At 43.6% G+C, this 15,947-nt stretch overlaps 1 long non-coding RNA gene across 2 annotated transcripts in view; it reads left to right on the top strand.

Annotated features, from left to right (window-relative positions):
• The window catches only part of LOC140485784 (uncharacterized), a 53,126-nt gene extending 37,875 nt beyond the window's left edge, over positions 1-15,251 (top strand). The window contains exons 4-6 of one of the 2 annotated variants that reach the window (XR_011962450.1): positions 4,289-4,470; positions 11,407-11,515; positions 14,130-15,251. This is a non-coding gene — a long non-coding RNA (uncharacterized lncRNA). Of the gene's footprint in view, positions 1-4,288; positions 4,471-11,406; positions 11,516-13,768; positions 13,974-14,129 lie in introns of those variants that run through there. The other variant, XR_011962451.1, reaches the window with a different exon arrangement.
• Positions 15,252-15,947: the final 696 nt, after the last annotated feature.

Raw genomic sequence — 15,947 nt, 5'->3', positions numbered from 1 at the left:
ATGCATTTGCAACAAGGCAGATGGAATGACAGCATTAACTGAAGGGAACAGATATGATCGAACTGTTATTGTGGAGGTGTGGCTGCAGCATGACCATCGCTGGGATGTGTTTATTGAGGGGTTGTAGGGATTTAGGCAGGATCAGCAAAAAACCAATCAAGGTCCCGTTTTGTTGTGAAGAAAGGACGCAGTCAGTGCATTAATGAGACAGCCAATTTAACCTGGGAATCAAAATATGGAGTCATTTTGAATCGACAGCTTCCAAATAGCAAGGGAGATCTGGGAGATCAAATCACAATCCATGCATGTTGTTAAGTCGGATGCAATATTTTCTTGGTGATAGTAGACAGAGGCATGTGGAGTGGTCAATTTCTGATTGGACGTCTGTTTCACAAGGATCAGTGCTGTGATGTCTGTGTGTAATTTATATCTGTGATTCAGATGAAAAGGGTCAGCAGTTTGAGTGGTAATTTTGCAGTCGACATTTGGAAAGGCATGTAATGATTAGGGATAGATAGGGGAATTGTGGATAGTGAGGAAGAGTGTTCATGGTTGCAGCAGTACATACATCAGCTGTAATGTTGGGCAGAGATGTGGCAAATTGAATTTCATCGGGACAGGTGTGAAGTGATATATTTATGAAGTCATATGGAAGAGAGAAGTACACTAATTGACTAGTTGGAAACATTGATAAACAGAGAGACATTGGAAGCAAATCCATAGCTCCCTAAAAATGACAACACAGTAGGATGTGGTGGTCGAGGGGGAGTATGGCATGCTAACCTTTATTGGGCACAGTATTGAGTACAGACTTTTGCATGTCATGTTGTGACTGAATGAAACTTCATTCGACCATGTTTGGAAAGTTGCGTGTCATTCTCATCGACACACCACAGGAAGGATGTGGAGGTTTTGGGGAGGTTCCAACAGAGGGATGGCAGAATATTGCCTGGATGACTGTGTTTAAGGAGGTTGGACGCAGTTGGATTGTTTTGCGAGAATATCCGAGTCTGAGGGGTGACCTGGTACAGGTAAAGAGCATGAGGAGAGGCGTGAATAGTGTGGATAGTTGGAATCCTCCTTCCAATGTCGAAATATCAAATACTAGGGCGCATCGGTTTAAGGTGAGAGTGAGAAGTTTTAAGTGAGATGAATGAGGCCAATTGTCTTTACCGAGCAATGTGATTATTGAGGGGTTGTAGGGATTTAGGCAGGATCAGCAAAAAAACAAACAGGAGGTGGGAGAGGTGGCAACAAGAGCAAACATTTGAAGGGCATTTAGACAGAAACATGAACAAACAGAGAATAGAGGGATATCGCCCATGTGCAGACAGATGGGATTAGTTGAGAATAGCATCATGGTCAGCACAGCCATGGTGGGCCGAAGGGCATATTACTCTGCTGTACTGCTCGATTTTCTAACTTAACGACATCTAACCTGTCAAAGCCCCTCCGAATCCTGGATGTTTCATTCAATTTCTCTCCCATTCTTCAAAACTCCAATAGGTTCAAGGGCAATCTCCTCCACCTCTTCTCATTGGAAAATCCCGCCATCTCCAGGATCAGCCGAGCGAACCTTCCCTGGCCTGCCTCCAACACAAGAATGTCTTTCCTTAGGGCACACATACTATTCATTATAATCTAGGTGTGGTCTGACTTGTACCTTGCATCGTTTTAGCAAGACCTCCCTATATTTAGACTCCATTCCCTTTGCCTTCTCGATTACTTGCTGGTCCTGTAAGCTACCTGTTTCAGATTGAATCACAAGGATTCCCAAAATCCTTTGTGCAGTCAGTCTGAAACCAAACGGTGTTAGCCTGACAGTAAGTCGGGAACGTGCTGGAATGTGCTATAAAGAATATGACAATAAATGAGAACTAGATACTTAGAAACAATGTGAGATGTATGATTTTATAAAAGGGGAATATTTTTAAATCTGTTGCATCCTATATTTTGGTGTGACCATAAATGGCAGAATAGATAAGGGTGGGGAAGGCTAGTTGCAGTAGAGGGATATTTGAAATTTCAGAAGCATTTTGACAAGTTTCAACAAGGGCTAAAAATTAGCTCGTGAGAGAATAGGGCCCCTGAAAGGTGAATGAGGCTGTCTGTGTGGAATCACTGCTGATGGGGGAGATACTGAACAAGTATTGTGTGTTAGGCTTTACTGTGGTGAAAGACATGGAAGCTCGGGAACTTGGGAAAATACATAGGGATGTCTTGAAAAGAGTTCACATTGGAGAACAGGAGGTGCTGGATGTCTTAAAATGCAAAAGTTAGATAAAACCTTTGGACATGATCAGATATACCCCAGCGCCTTGTGAGAAGCGAGGGAGGAAATTGCAGGGCCCCTCTCAGAGATATTTGTATCATCGACAGCTACTACGGACCAGTGAGACTGATGGCAGGGGTGGTAAGTTGTTGGATGAGATTCTGAGAGAAACGATCATCGTGCATTTGGAAAGGTAAGGACAGATTAACGATCGTCAGCATGGCTTTGTGCATGGGAAATCATGCCTCAAATGTGAGTGTGGAGGTAGACAAGTGAGAGGTCAAAGCAGAGCAGTACACGATGTCCACATGAACTTTAGCAAGGCCTTTGACAAGGTTCTACATGGCAGACTGGTTAGTAAGTTTAGATCAGACATAACCAGGGAGCGCTCACCAACTGGATACAAAACAGGATTGACTATAGGAGACAGAACATATTCATAGAGGGTTTCTGCCCAAACTGCAGGCCTGTGACCAACGGTGTGCCATGGGGTTCGGTGCTGGGTCACTGTTGTGCATCATTTATATAAACAGATTGGATGATAATACAGGATCCATGATTAGCAAGTTTGTGAGTGAGACTGAAATTGGTGATAATGTGGACAGTGAAGAGGGATATCGAAGAGTACAATGGGATCAACAGTACTGCTGGACCACTGAGGTTAGGAATAACAGGTGGAGAAATGCAAGATGTTGTATTGTGGTAAAGCAGACCAGGCTGGACTTGTACAATTAATGTTTGGGCCTTGGATATTGTTGTGAATCATTTCATTGACCCAGGGATGCAGGTACACAGTTTTTTGAAAGTAGCGTCACGGGTAGACAGGCTGGTGAAGCAGGCGTTTGGGATGGTCACCCTTCATTGGGCAGAGCATTGAGAGTAGGAGTTGGGATGTCATGGTTTATCTGTAGAGGACATTAGTGAGGCCACTGTATAAGCATTGTTGATTATCTGGAAAAAATCAACTTGTTCACGTATGTCCTTTAGGGAGGGATATATGATATTTTTACCTGGTCTGGCTCACATGTGACTCCAGTCCCACAGCAATATGGCTGGCTCTGAGTTGCCTCTGGGCAATTAGCAGGAGGGCAATGGATGCTGGTCCATCCGGTGATATCCTTAGGCCTTGAATGAATCAATGAAATACACATATGTCTATCCCTACCTTGGCAAACAGCTCTGCTGCAGCAATCCGTACTGGCTTTGTAACGTTGTTCAGGCCTTTGCCCCTCTCTGTAACACTCTCACCACCTCCAGCACCTTCAATTCTCCCTGTTCCACTCCTCTGATTAAACACTGACAATATTTCCTCTTCCTACTGCGCTCCTCCACATTTCTAAATGTTGGTTACTTCAGAATTGATCGGTTCTTTTTCATCTCTTAATCAAATCGGCCAAGACCGTCTGAAGTGGGAAGGAGCATTGGGAAGGTGTCAAGCACCTCGAGACTTTCTGTGGGGAAAACGGGAATCCAGGAGAAAACAGCACAAGGAGCGCGCTGTCATGTCAACACCCCACCCACCCCCTTTCCACGTTCACCTTCTGCCTCAAGTGTAACAGAGTCTGTGGAAGGCCACATCGGTCTGTACAGCCAACTCCAGACTCCCCCACCCCCACTGAGAGTGGGAGAGAGTCAGCCTCATCTGTGAGCCACTGCCAAAGAGATGATGAGATAGGAAGGTTGAATCCCCTCACAATTATCCCAGTGTCTTTGTTACAAATTCAAACAATTCCCTGTTGATGCAGTGTTTAATAATGTCATATCACTCAGTATCTCTCCATGTGGTATCCCTCACTGTGTCAGTCTATTTACAGCCTCTGTCAGCATTTCTCTCTCTTACAGATGGTCTGAGATCCTGAGTCAACAGAATTGTCCATTCCAGAGAGATGCAGCAGCACAGGCAAGGGATGGAGACTGGGATTATCGAGATCTCTGCTGGACTCAGTGCCACTCTGCATGTGTTATCCTCATTGCATCAGTCTAATTTCCCATTCTGTCTATTTCTGTCTCATGCAGGTCATCAGGATGTTCCTAACTCCTGTCTCATCCATCACCTCATTGAAACTGGTTGGTCAGCCAAGAGAAATGGAGAGGGAGATCTGGAGCCTTCAGTAATTCCTGCAGCTGGTAAGATCACTCACAGTAAACAGCACAGGGTGGAGGTAGACCAGGAAGACAGGACAGAGATATAGAGCTGGGTAAGGAACAGCAACATTCTAGACTTCATTCTCACCATCTTGTGAGGGTCCTGCTTTCACCTCTTCTGTACTAGTCCTCAATGCGACAGCACAGGGGATCGCAGGCATCAATCCTGGCCCATGCTGTGTTCGTGATCTCTGTAATATCCTCCAGTCCCGATAATCCTTCCTCTGTTTGAAATCTCCTCTAGTCCACATCATTCTCTGTGTCTCTGTCTCTGTCTCTGTCAGGTTCTCCAGTCCCTAACACCCTAATCCCTAACCTTCTCCAGTAGGTACTAAATTCCTTCATCCCTGTAAACCCTGACAGCCCTGTCTATCCCTGTAAGCTCCTCCCACCAATACCACTCTCCATGTCAATGTATTTGTCTTTAACCTCTCCATCCGCCCCTATCTATGTAATCTTCTCCAGCTCCTACAACCCTTCCTTAGCTGTGAAAAATTTGTAATCTCCTTATCCTTCTCCAATTCTTTGATCTTTATCTTGTTAAATTTCACCTTCATTCCCGACACCATACCCCTCCCGACCACAGGAACCTCTTTCAGTTTGTGCAACCCTCCCCATTTGTGTAACTGTCTTCAACCCAGTAACCTGGAATTCTCCATTGCCTTCCTATCTATGTAGCCTCCAGAGCCTAGAAGCCTTCTTATATCTGTAAATGTCTTCAATCACAACAACCTTCCATATCTCTGTTAGTATACACAATAATCTCCTAGATGAAACAGCCCCCTGTCTGTGTCTCTCAGTCTGCCTGCCTCTTCCTAACTCCATCCCTATCCCTCTCTCCAGAATCTTATCCAGCTCCCTCTCTCTCTGTAAATTCCTCCAATCCCCAAACACCTTTGTCCCTCTGACATTCTTGACCAGATGTAACTGTGTTTAATTCTTAGCCTCCCTATCTCTGTAACCTCTACCCATCTGTCCAACCCCCCACTACTGAGGTGCGACTCCCTGTATTCGCCATAAGGGAGATGGAATGACAGTGAACAGATCTGATGGAACTGTCATTACGGAGGTGTAGCTGCAGAATGACCATCGCTGGGAAGTGAATACCGAAGGGTTGTTTGCATAGAGTCATAGAGTCATCGAGATGTACAGCATGGAAACCGACCCTTCGGTCCAACCCACCCACGCTGTGCAGATATCCCAACCCAATCTAGTCCCAATATGCAGACTAGGCAAAAAGCTAACAAGGTATGAAGGAAGGATGAGGTTAATGCATTAATGAGACAATCATGTGGATCTGAATTTGAAAAGTAGAGTTGAGAATAAGCAAGCAGCAGCAACCGTTAGCAGGAATTCTTTTGTAGGCACCAAACAGTGATGGGAATGTCAGTATGGTTACAGTCAGGACACTGAATGTACTTATGGCAAGGGCAGTACAGTAACGGTGTGTGACAATGGTCTCCATGCCGACTGATCCAGCAACGAGCCTGTTGGATTGAATTTGTTGGTGTGAATATAAATGGCAGAATTGTAAGGGTGTAGGAGGGGTGTAGTGGTATAGGGGATATGGTGTATTTGAATTATCAGAAGCCTTTATGCAAGTTTTAACAGGGAACAGAACGGACAAAGGAAGCATATGGTGAGGGGAAGAAACTGACAGGACAGCGTACCTGCAGAGTTACTGCCTTTGCTGTTTGAATTCATGTATCGCTGGATATCGGAGTGCATTTATCAGATTTAAAGGTTACTGCAGATTATATCTGCAATAAATGCTTCTGCTTGTGAGTCCTATCAGATCGAATAGATTGGTTGGAGAGACAGTTTAAGACAATACAGAATTGGTAACACAACAGTATGTGATGGATGGCAGTTATAGGAAGAGGGACAGTCTCAGATAGAGTTACATAGATGGGTTAACTCCAAAAAAGGCAAGAGAGTTTAGTAGCTAGTGCAGGAGTCTTCTGTGGCTCTCCCTATTTTAAACAAATATGCTGTTTTGGAAAATGTAGCGGGTGATGGATTCACAGGGGAACGTTGCACAAACAGACAAGTTTGTGGTATGGAGACTGGCACTAATGCAACAAGGGATACGTCGGATTCCACGAAGTCAATTGTGTTAGGGGACTCGCTAGTCTGAGGTACAGACAGATGGTTCTGTGGACAGCAGAGAAATAAGCAGATTAGTGTGTTGCTTCCCTGGTGCCAGGATCAAGGATATCTCAGAAAGGATGCAGAATGTTCTGACAGGGGAGAGGGTCCAGCAAGAGGTCATTGACCAAATTGGAACCAACGACATAAAAAGGGAAAACGTTTGAGATTATGGACGGAGATTGCAGGGTGATAGGCAGAAATTTAAAAAAGAGGATCTTGACAGTAATAATATCTGTATTACTCCCGGCGCTATGAGCTAGTGAGGACAGGAATAGAGGGATAGAGCAGATGAATACATGGCTTTGGAGCTGGTGTATGGGAGAAGTATTCACATTTTTGGATCACTGGAATCTCTTTTGAGGTAGAAGGAACCTGTACCAGAAGGACGGATTGCACCTAAATTGGAAGGGGGCGAATATACTGGCAGGAAGATTTGCCACAGCTGCTCGAGAGGTTTTAAACTAGTTTGGGTGGTGGGGGGTGGGGGGGGGGGAGCTGGGGGCAGGGAGATAGTGAGGAAATAGATCAATCTGAGATTGGTAAACTGAGAACAGAAACGAGTCAAACAGTCAGGACGGGCAGGGACAAGGTAGGACTAATAAAGTAAACTGCATTTATTTCAATGCAAAGGGGCCAAATAGGGAAGGCAGATGAACTCAGGGCATGGTTAGGAATATGGGACTGGGATATCATAGCAGTTACAGAAACATGGCTCAGGGATCGGCAGGACTGGCAGATAATGTTCCAGGTTACAAATTCTACAGGAAAGATAGAAAGGAAGGGAGGACAGGAGGGGGAATGGAGTTTTTGATTAGGGATAGCATTACAGGGGTACTGAGGGATGATATTCCTGGAAATACATCGAGGGAGGTTATTTGGGTAGACCTGAGAAATAAGAACGGGATGATCGCCTTATTGGGATTGTATTATAGACTCCCTAATAGTCAGAGGGAAATTGAGAAACAAACTTGTGAGAAGATCTCAACTATCTGTAAGAAAGTAGGGTGATTATGGTAGGAGATTTTAACTTTCCAAACATAGACTGGGACTGCCGTAGCGTTAAGAGTCTAGATGGAGAGGAAGTTATTCAGTGTGTACAAGAAAATGTTCTGATTCAGTATGTGGATTAACCTACTAGAGAAGGTGCAAAATTGACCTACTCTGGGGAAATAAGGCAGGGCAGGTGACTGAGGTGTCAGTGGAGGTGCACTTTGGGGCCAGCTACCATAATACCATTAGATCTTAAATAATTATGGAAATGGATAGACCAGATCTTAAAGTTGAAGTTATAAATTCGAGAAAGGCCAATTTTGACAGTATTTGGCAAGAACTTTCAAAACCTGATTGGGGGCAGATGTTCACAGGTAAATGGACGGCTGGAAAATGGGAAGCCTTCAGAAATGAGATAACAAGAATCCAAAGCAAGTATATTCCTGTTGGGATGAAAAGAAAGGCTGGTAGTATAGGGATTGCTGACTAACTAAACGGTTTGATTCATAAAAAGAAGGAAGCATATGTCAGGGATAGACAGGATAGATCGAGTGAATCCTTCGAAGAGTATAAAGGCAGTAGAAGTATACTTAAGAGGGAAATCAGGAGGGCAAAAAGGGGACATGAGATAGCTTTAGCAAGTAGAATTATGGAGACTGCAAAGGGTTTTTACAAATACATTAAGGACAAAATCATAACTAGGGAGAGAATAGAACCCCTCAAAGATCAGCAAGGCAGCCCTTGTGTGGAGATGCAGGAAATGGGGGAGATACTAAACGAGTATTTTGCATCAGTATTTACTGTGGAAACTGATATGGAAGATATAGAATGTCAGGAAATAGATGGTTACACGTTGAAAAATGTCCATATTACAGAGTAGGAAGTGCTGGATGTCTTGAAACGTGTAAAAGTGGATAAATCCCCAGGACCCGAACAGGTGTACCATAGAACTCTGTGGGAAGCCAGAGGAGTGATTGCTGGGCTTCTTGCTGAGACATTTGTACCGTTGATAGTCACAGGAGAGGTGCCAGAAAACTGGAGTTTGGCAAACGTGGTGCCACTGTTTAAGAAGGGTGGTACGGACAAACCATGGAACTATAGGCCAGTGAGCCTGACGTCGGTGGTGAGCAAGTTGTCGAAGGGAATCCTTAAGGACAGGATGTACATGGAGTTGGAAAGACAAGGACTGATTAGGGATAGTCAACATGGCTTTAACCATGGGAAATCATATCTCACGATCTTGATTGAGTTTTTTGAAGAAGTTACGAAGAGAGCAGAACAGTAGATGTGTTCTATATGGACTTCAGTAACGCGTTCGACAAGATTCTCCATGGAAGACTGGTTAGCAAGTTTACATCTCACGGAACACAGGGACAACTAGCCACTTGCATACAGAACTGGCTCAAAGGTTGAAGACAGAGGGTGGAGGTGGAGGGTTATTTTTTAGACTGGAGGCCTGTGACCAGTGGAGTACCACAAGGATCAGTGCTGGTTCCTCAATTTTTTATCATTTACGTAAATGATTTGGATGCGAGCGTAAGAGGTATTGTTAGTAAGTTTGCAGATGACAACAAAATTGGAGGTGTAGTGGAGAGCGAAGAGGTTTACCTCAGAGTACAGCAGGATCTTGATCAGATGGGCCAATGGGCTGAGAAGTGGCAGGTGGAGTTTATTTGAAATAAATGCGAGGTGCTGCATTTTGGGAAAGCAAAGTTTAGCAGGACTTCGACATTTAATGGCAATGGGTGTGTTGCTGAACAAAGAGACCTTGGAGTACACGTTCATTGGTCCTTGAAAGTGGAGTCGCCGGGAGGTAGGATTGTTAAGGTGGTGTTTGGTTTGCTTTCCTTTATTGGTCAGAGTATTGAGTTTTGGAGTTGGGAGGTCATGTTGCGGTTGTACGGGACACTGGTTAGGCCACTGTTGGAATATTGTGTGGAATTCTGGTCTCGTTCCTATCGGAAATATGTTGTGAAAATTGAAAGGGTTCAGGAAAGATTTACAAGGATGTTGACAGAGTTGGAGAATTTGAGGTATAAGGAGAGGCTGTACAGGCTGGGGCTGTTTTCCCTTGAGCGTTGGAGGCTGAGGGGTGACCTTCTAGAGATGTACAAAATTGTGAAGGGCATGGAGAGGATAAATAGAGAAAGTCTTTTCCCTGGCGTCGGGGAGTCCAGAACTAAAGGGCATAGGTTTAGGCTGAGAAGTGAAGGATGTTGGGTGGCACAGTGGTTAGCAATGCTCCCTCCCAATGCCATGAGACTCAGGTTCAATTCCTGCCTCAGGCTGTGTGGACTTTGCACATTCTCCCTATGTCTGCGTGGGTTTCCTCCCACAATCCAAACTTGTGCAGGCTAGGTGAATTGGCTATGCTAAATTGCCTGTACTGTTAGGTTAGGGGGATGGATCGGAGTGGTTTGTGCTTTGGTGGGTCGCTGTGGACTTGTTTCCACACTTAAAAAAATGAAAACGTGAAAGAGACCTAAGGGGCAACTTTTTCACACATACGGTGGTATGTGTATGGAATGAGCTGCCAGAGGATGTGGTGGAGGCTGGTACAATTGCAGCATTTAAAAGACATTTGAATGGTTATATGAATAGGAAGGGTTTGGAGGGATATGGGTCGGATGCGGGCAGGTGGGAATAGATTGGGTTGGATATCTGCTCGACATGGACGGGTTGGACTGAAAGGTCTGTTTCCATGCTGTACATCTCTATGCCTCGATAACTCACAGAGTGAGTTTGTAAATGCAGTTAGTGTGAATGGTATTTGGAGCAATACATGTAATTGGAAAGTTAAAGTTAGGTTGGAGTTTGTTTAAAGGGATTGGAATAGAGAGGTAAAGGCATCATGAATCAGTTGCATAGAGTGTTGGTGAGAGTGTACCTGAGGTATTGAGTGCAGTGTCGTTGACCTAATCTAAGAAAGATGACACTGATCACAGAGGACGTGCAATGGACATTCTCCAGATTAATTCCTGAGATGACAAGATTTTCTGATGGGGAGATTTGTCCTGCGACCTCTCCAGTTTCAAAGCATGAGAGGTGATCGCAGTGAAATTTCAAAAATCTATGATTCATGTGATGAGGTGGAAATAAACAGGATGTTTCTCTAGCTGTCTACTCTATATTTAAGGCAAATAATGACAGGATAAGGGATATGCCATTTAAGACCGTAATAAGGAGGAAATTCTTCCCTCGGAGGGGACTGACTAACACAGGGGCATGGAAGCATGTTGGCAGGGCAAGATTAAGGAGAATCCCCAGATATTCTTCACGTATATCAAGTGGAACAGAACAACCAGGGAACATGTAGGGTCTATTAGTGACTTGGCAAGTTGTATCCAAACTCAACTTCATGGGAGAAGGCTGTTTGTGTGACTGGAGCCCAATTTCCCCGGTGTACCCGGTAGAGATCAGTGCTGTGTTCCGTATTATTTGTGGTATTCATAAGTGATGTGAATGTGAAGTGGGTAGGGGGAGTGTGATAAGTAAGTTTGTGTTTGACACAAAGATTGGCTGTGTGGTTGGCAGTGAGGAGGGAGGTCTTATATTACAGGAAGATACAGATAGAATGGTCAGATGGTCAGATCAATGGCAAATGGAATGTAACTCTGATAAATATGAGGTGATGCACTTTGGAAGAAGGAAACAGACAGGGGAGGACTCAAAGAACGGCATCACACTAGGAAGCTCAGAGCGTCCTTCTCCACACATCCCTGAATGTGACTGGATATGATAATTGATGAGTTCAGCATGACTGTAGATAAAGCCTTTATTCATTGACCCAAAGATTATCCGAGTTTTATATAGCACTTCGGTAAGGCCAAATGAAATATTGTGTGCAGTTCTAGGAGCCGCGTTACAGGAAGGATGTGATTGTACTGGATGAGGTGCAGAAGAGATTCACCAGAATGCTTCCTGGGATGGACCATACGAGCTGTGGAGAGAGGCTGGGTAAGCTCCAGTTATTTATTTTGAAGCAGAGGAAGTTGAGTTGGAATGTAATTCAGATTTAAGATTACAAGGGGCATGGACAGGGTGAATAGACAACAGCTGTTCTTTTTAGTCAAAGTTTCAGATTCTTTACAGAGTGAAACCAGGGAATGGAGAATGGAGAACAGAGAAACATGACACAGCTACTTCACTTCTGCCTTCACAGAAAAATACATAAACAAAGCCTTCCCAGCAATAGGAGAAAACCTGAGTCTGATGAGAAAATGATGTGGAATGAAACTAGTAAATAAACTAATTTGGAGAAATTATTGGAACTGAAAATAATGGGCATAGAAAAAAAAACAACACAGATTGATGAAATGGGAAACATTTGAGAAACTCACTGGTCGATTAATTAAAGAAAATACAATAGAGGCACTGAACTAGGATTTTCAGCAAGGATTTTAATAGAGTCCCAACCCTAGTAAGCAAAGTAAAAGCACATGGGAAAGGGGGTAATATATGAACATGGTGTTAAAATGGGAGTGTTGACAGGAAACAATGAGGAGGAATAAATGGATGGGTTTCAGTTTGGAAGGCTCATGAGTCATCACAATGATTGATGCTGGGGCGCCAGATATTCACAATACATCTCAAACATCTCGTTGAGGGATTCAAATGCAAAGTTTCCAAGTCTGCTGACGGAACTAGGATTTTGAAAGTGAGGAGAATGTGAAAAAAACTTAAAGGAGAATGAAACAAACGGAGTGAATGAGTAAACATGTGGCAGATGAAGAGCAGTGTGGATAGATATGATGTTGTCTACTTTGTTGTGAAACACTAAAGTTCCAGCCAACCATTGGAAAAGGAAGTGGTTGAGAAATGTCGATCTATGAAGGGAACTGCACTTTTCTTCTGTTATTGTTTAGACAGACACCTGTGTTCCATGCAGGGCAGTGAGTTCTGCAGAAAGAAGCCAATACAGGGAATACATTGGCACACTGACCAGTTTACACAGACCCACCAAGTGGGGAGCTGTAACATTGAAAAGGATCTGGGATCTCCCTGTACACCAGTCACGGAAAGCAATATTGCAGGAGCAGAAAGCAGTCAGGAAGATAAATTGTTGTTGACCATCATTTCAGAAGGACTGGAGTCCAGGGGTAAGGGTGTCTCAGTGCAGCTGTACAGGCCCTTGGTGAGACCTCAACTCGAACATTGTGCAGTGTTGTGTGCAGTTTTGGTCTCCGTACCTAATAAAGAACAAACCTGACATTGAGGGAGTGCAGCGAAGGATGACCAGACTGATCTCTGGGATGACAGACTTTTTGTGGAGCAGAGTTTGGGGCAACTGAGCCTGTATCGCATGGGGTTTAGGAAGATGAGTGGAGATCTCAGTGAGATATATAAAACACTGACAGGGTGAGTTAGATTGGAAGCAGTGATGATAATTCCCCTGGCTGGGAAGTCTAAAACAAGAGGCCACAGTATTAAATACAGATGGGTCACATTGCATTTAGATACGAATAAATGTCTGCACTCAGAGACTGGTGAACCTGGGAATTCTCTCTCACATAAGGCTGTGGAAGACAAGGCACTAAAGACTAATAAGGATGTCTAGACACCAAAGGATGGGGGAGAGGGCAGGAGTATGGTGTAGAAATAAAGGGTCAGCAATCATTATATTGAATTGGATAGCAAACTCGACAGACCAAGGGGACGACCACAGTTCCTATTTTAGAGCTTCACAAGGTTAATCACATTAAGGGGTGTGTAAAGTGTGTGGGGAATGTGGATTGAGGAGATGTTCAGACATTACCTAGAATGGGGCAGGCTCAGTGTGCTGTATGGCCTATTACATTCCCGATGTTTCTGTGCGGTTTGTGGGAAAGCTCTGTAAATGTTGTCACAAGTTCACAGATGTTAGGAAGGACGTCTCTGCTGGCTCAACAGGACTGTGTTTCCCGTTCCCTTTTCCATACCGAGGTTGGGGGCTGGGTGTTCCGTCAGGTTTTATCCTTTTAGACTTCAGAGCAGTTTGATACGATAGAGTGTCTTGCTTGGCCTTTTCAGAGATCATTGAAGAGTGCATCACATGTCTGTGTGTTTGGAGTCACTTTTAGGCCAGACCAGGAGAGCACGGGAGATTCACTTCCTGAAAGTACATTGGGGAAGGAAATTGGTGTTTACAATCGACATTGACTTCAAGGCCATTGTTACTGACACCAGATTTGAGATCTCGATATTTTATTAATTGTTTTTAACTTCCACCAGCTGCCAGAGCATTAGCCTGGTCTGGATTATTCATCCAGTGACTTTTCCAAAACAGCACCATCTCCACATGGGGACCGATCGGAAACCACACTGAGCAAGTTTATGTCTGTGCTGCTTGACAGCTCTATCAAAACGAACTCCCAATTTGACTATCATGATGAGACTGAGAGGGTTGTAATTGTCCAGATTGTAATTATTCCCCGACACTGAGTAATTTTCCACATTGCCAGGGAGATGTCAGAGTTATAGCTGGAAGGAAACCGCTTCCCCAGGGGCACGGCTTGTTGTACAGCACAAGTCTTCAGTCCTATTGCAGGAATGGGGTCAGGACTCATTGCATTTGCCTCTCTACTGTGTTCAGCTTTTTCTTCATGGCACGTGCAGCGAATTGAATTGGTTGAAGACTGATCTGTGATCCTGTGGGCATCATGATGACGGTGAATTGAATTATCGACTCAACACCCCTGGCTGAGGATGGTACAGATACTATTTCCTTGTTTTTTACACTGATGTGCAGAGCTGATCCATTGATAGAATGGGGATAATTGTGAAGCCCTCTCTAACAGTTAGTTGTTTAATCGACTATCACGATTTTTGGCCAGATATGGCAGGCTGCAGAGGTTTCATCGGGGTGTATTGACCTTGTGACAATTTCTCTCTCTCGATCGTACGATTTGGTTTTATTTGATTTGATAGGATTCATTGTCGCATGTATCTAAGTAGAGTGAAACTCTTTGTTTATACACAGTTCTGGCAGATCATAGTGAGGGTTGGAGCTGCCTTTTTTTAGAGACATGAAGTGGCCGAAATTTAAAAGTCTACTTCAGCTGTCTGTTTCTGAAGAGCCACAAAATAGACAGAAATTAAAATAGATTGCTTCAGCATCAGTGAAAAAAGGGCCTTTGAAAAGGGAATTATTCCAAAGCAAAAGAAAGGATAATCTGATTCGCAAGATTCTGAAACATGCCAATATAGTGGTTAAGAAGGTTCTTTTTTAAAAAAAAAGATGATTTGTAACAAAACACAGATGAAAAAATGAAATTGTAGCACAAAAACTTTAAAGAATCACTACAAAAAGTAACTTATTCTGATCTCAGTAAGGATTATTTTCATCCACAAAAACAGCATCTCAAGTTATCTTTCAGAAGCTAGCTGTGCCTTTGAAACTGTTTACAATAGTAATAAGTTCTAGTTAAATATCTGGTAAATAATCATGGACACAGATTTCAACATAATAATAAAACCTTAAAGAGATACCTGGCTTGTCTTGTCGAATTCACGAAGAAAAAGGTTAACCGTGGAAATAATAATATTACGTATTTTGTATCAGAATCAGCTTTTTACTGTAAAATGTGATCACGGAATTTGATAAGAGATAGCCTGCCCAATGGAGAATAGAACTCATGCAATCCTTCAAGATAAACAATGAGGGATATGACTGAAAAGAGCAGAGCCCCGAACTTTGGAATGCATTATAGAAAGATCCCAAGGCCGAGAGATACCAACAATCGTTAAACATCCGAAACAAATAAGAAACTCGGGCTGTCCATGGGAGTGTCCATCAATGATCAGTTGTTTTACAAGATTGATTCTGCAGAAGGGGAGTGGATGGTACACTGACAAAGTTGTTTATGATCATTGCAACACAGAACGTATAAAAATACTGTCTTTTTACTGTAAACTCGAAGTGTGTCATTGATTTGCCGTCTGATCTGAGCTAGAGATTAAGGAAACGATTGTTTTCTCATGTCAAAGTCAGATTCGAGGAAGATCCTTTGGTATTCTCCCAGCATTAACCAGGTTTTGCTTGAATTAAAGTCCATTCCGTGCCTGTGTCCTGTCTGCCTCCAGAGTCTTTGTCCCTCGCTGGGGAATCTCGCTCCTACAATAAGCAAGGCCATATAGATCATAGGGTAAAGGAAAAACTTAGACTGAGACATACAGGCTACACCAGAAAGGGCATGCAATAGGCAACATCAATGTGAGCAAGATCAGCATTATTTGAAGTTAGAGAGTCCATTCCTCATTTTAATCGTGGGCTGGGACGATGCTGTTCATGAGCCGCTGGTTTGTGTGTTCAAGATTCTGTATTGTCTGCATGATGGAAGAGATTGCAGGAGATCCAGGGTGCGATGGGTCTTTGATAATGTTGTCAGCCTTTCCACGGCAGTGAGCTGTG

This window comes from Chiloscyllium punctatum, chromosome 14 (assembly GCF_047496795.1).
Source record: "Chiloscyllium punctatum isolate Juve2018m chromosome 14, sChiPun1.3, whole genome shotgun sequence".
NCBI lineage: Eukaryota > Metazoa > Chordata > Chondrichthyes > Orectolobiformes > Hemiscylliidae > Chiloscyllium > Chiloscyllium punctatum.
The sequence above is the reverse complement of the archived record's forward strand: the minus strand, read 5'-3'. Positions and strand labels throughout refer to the sequence as shown.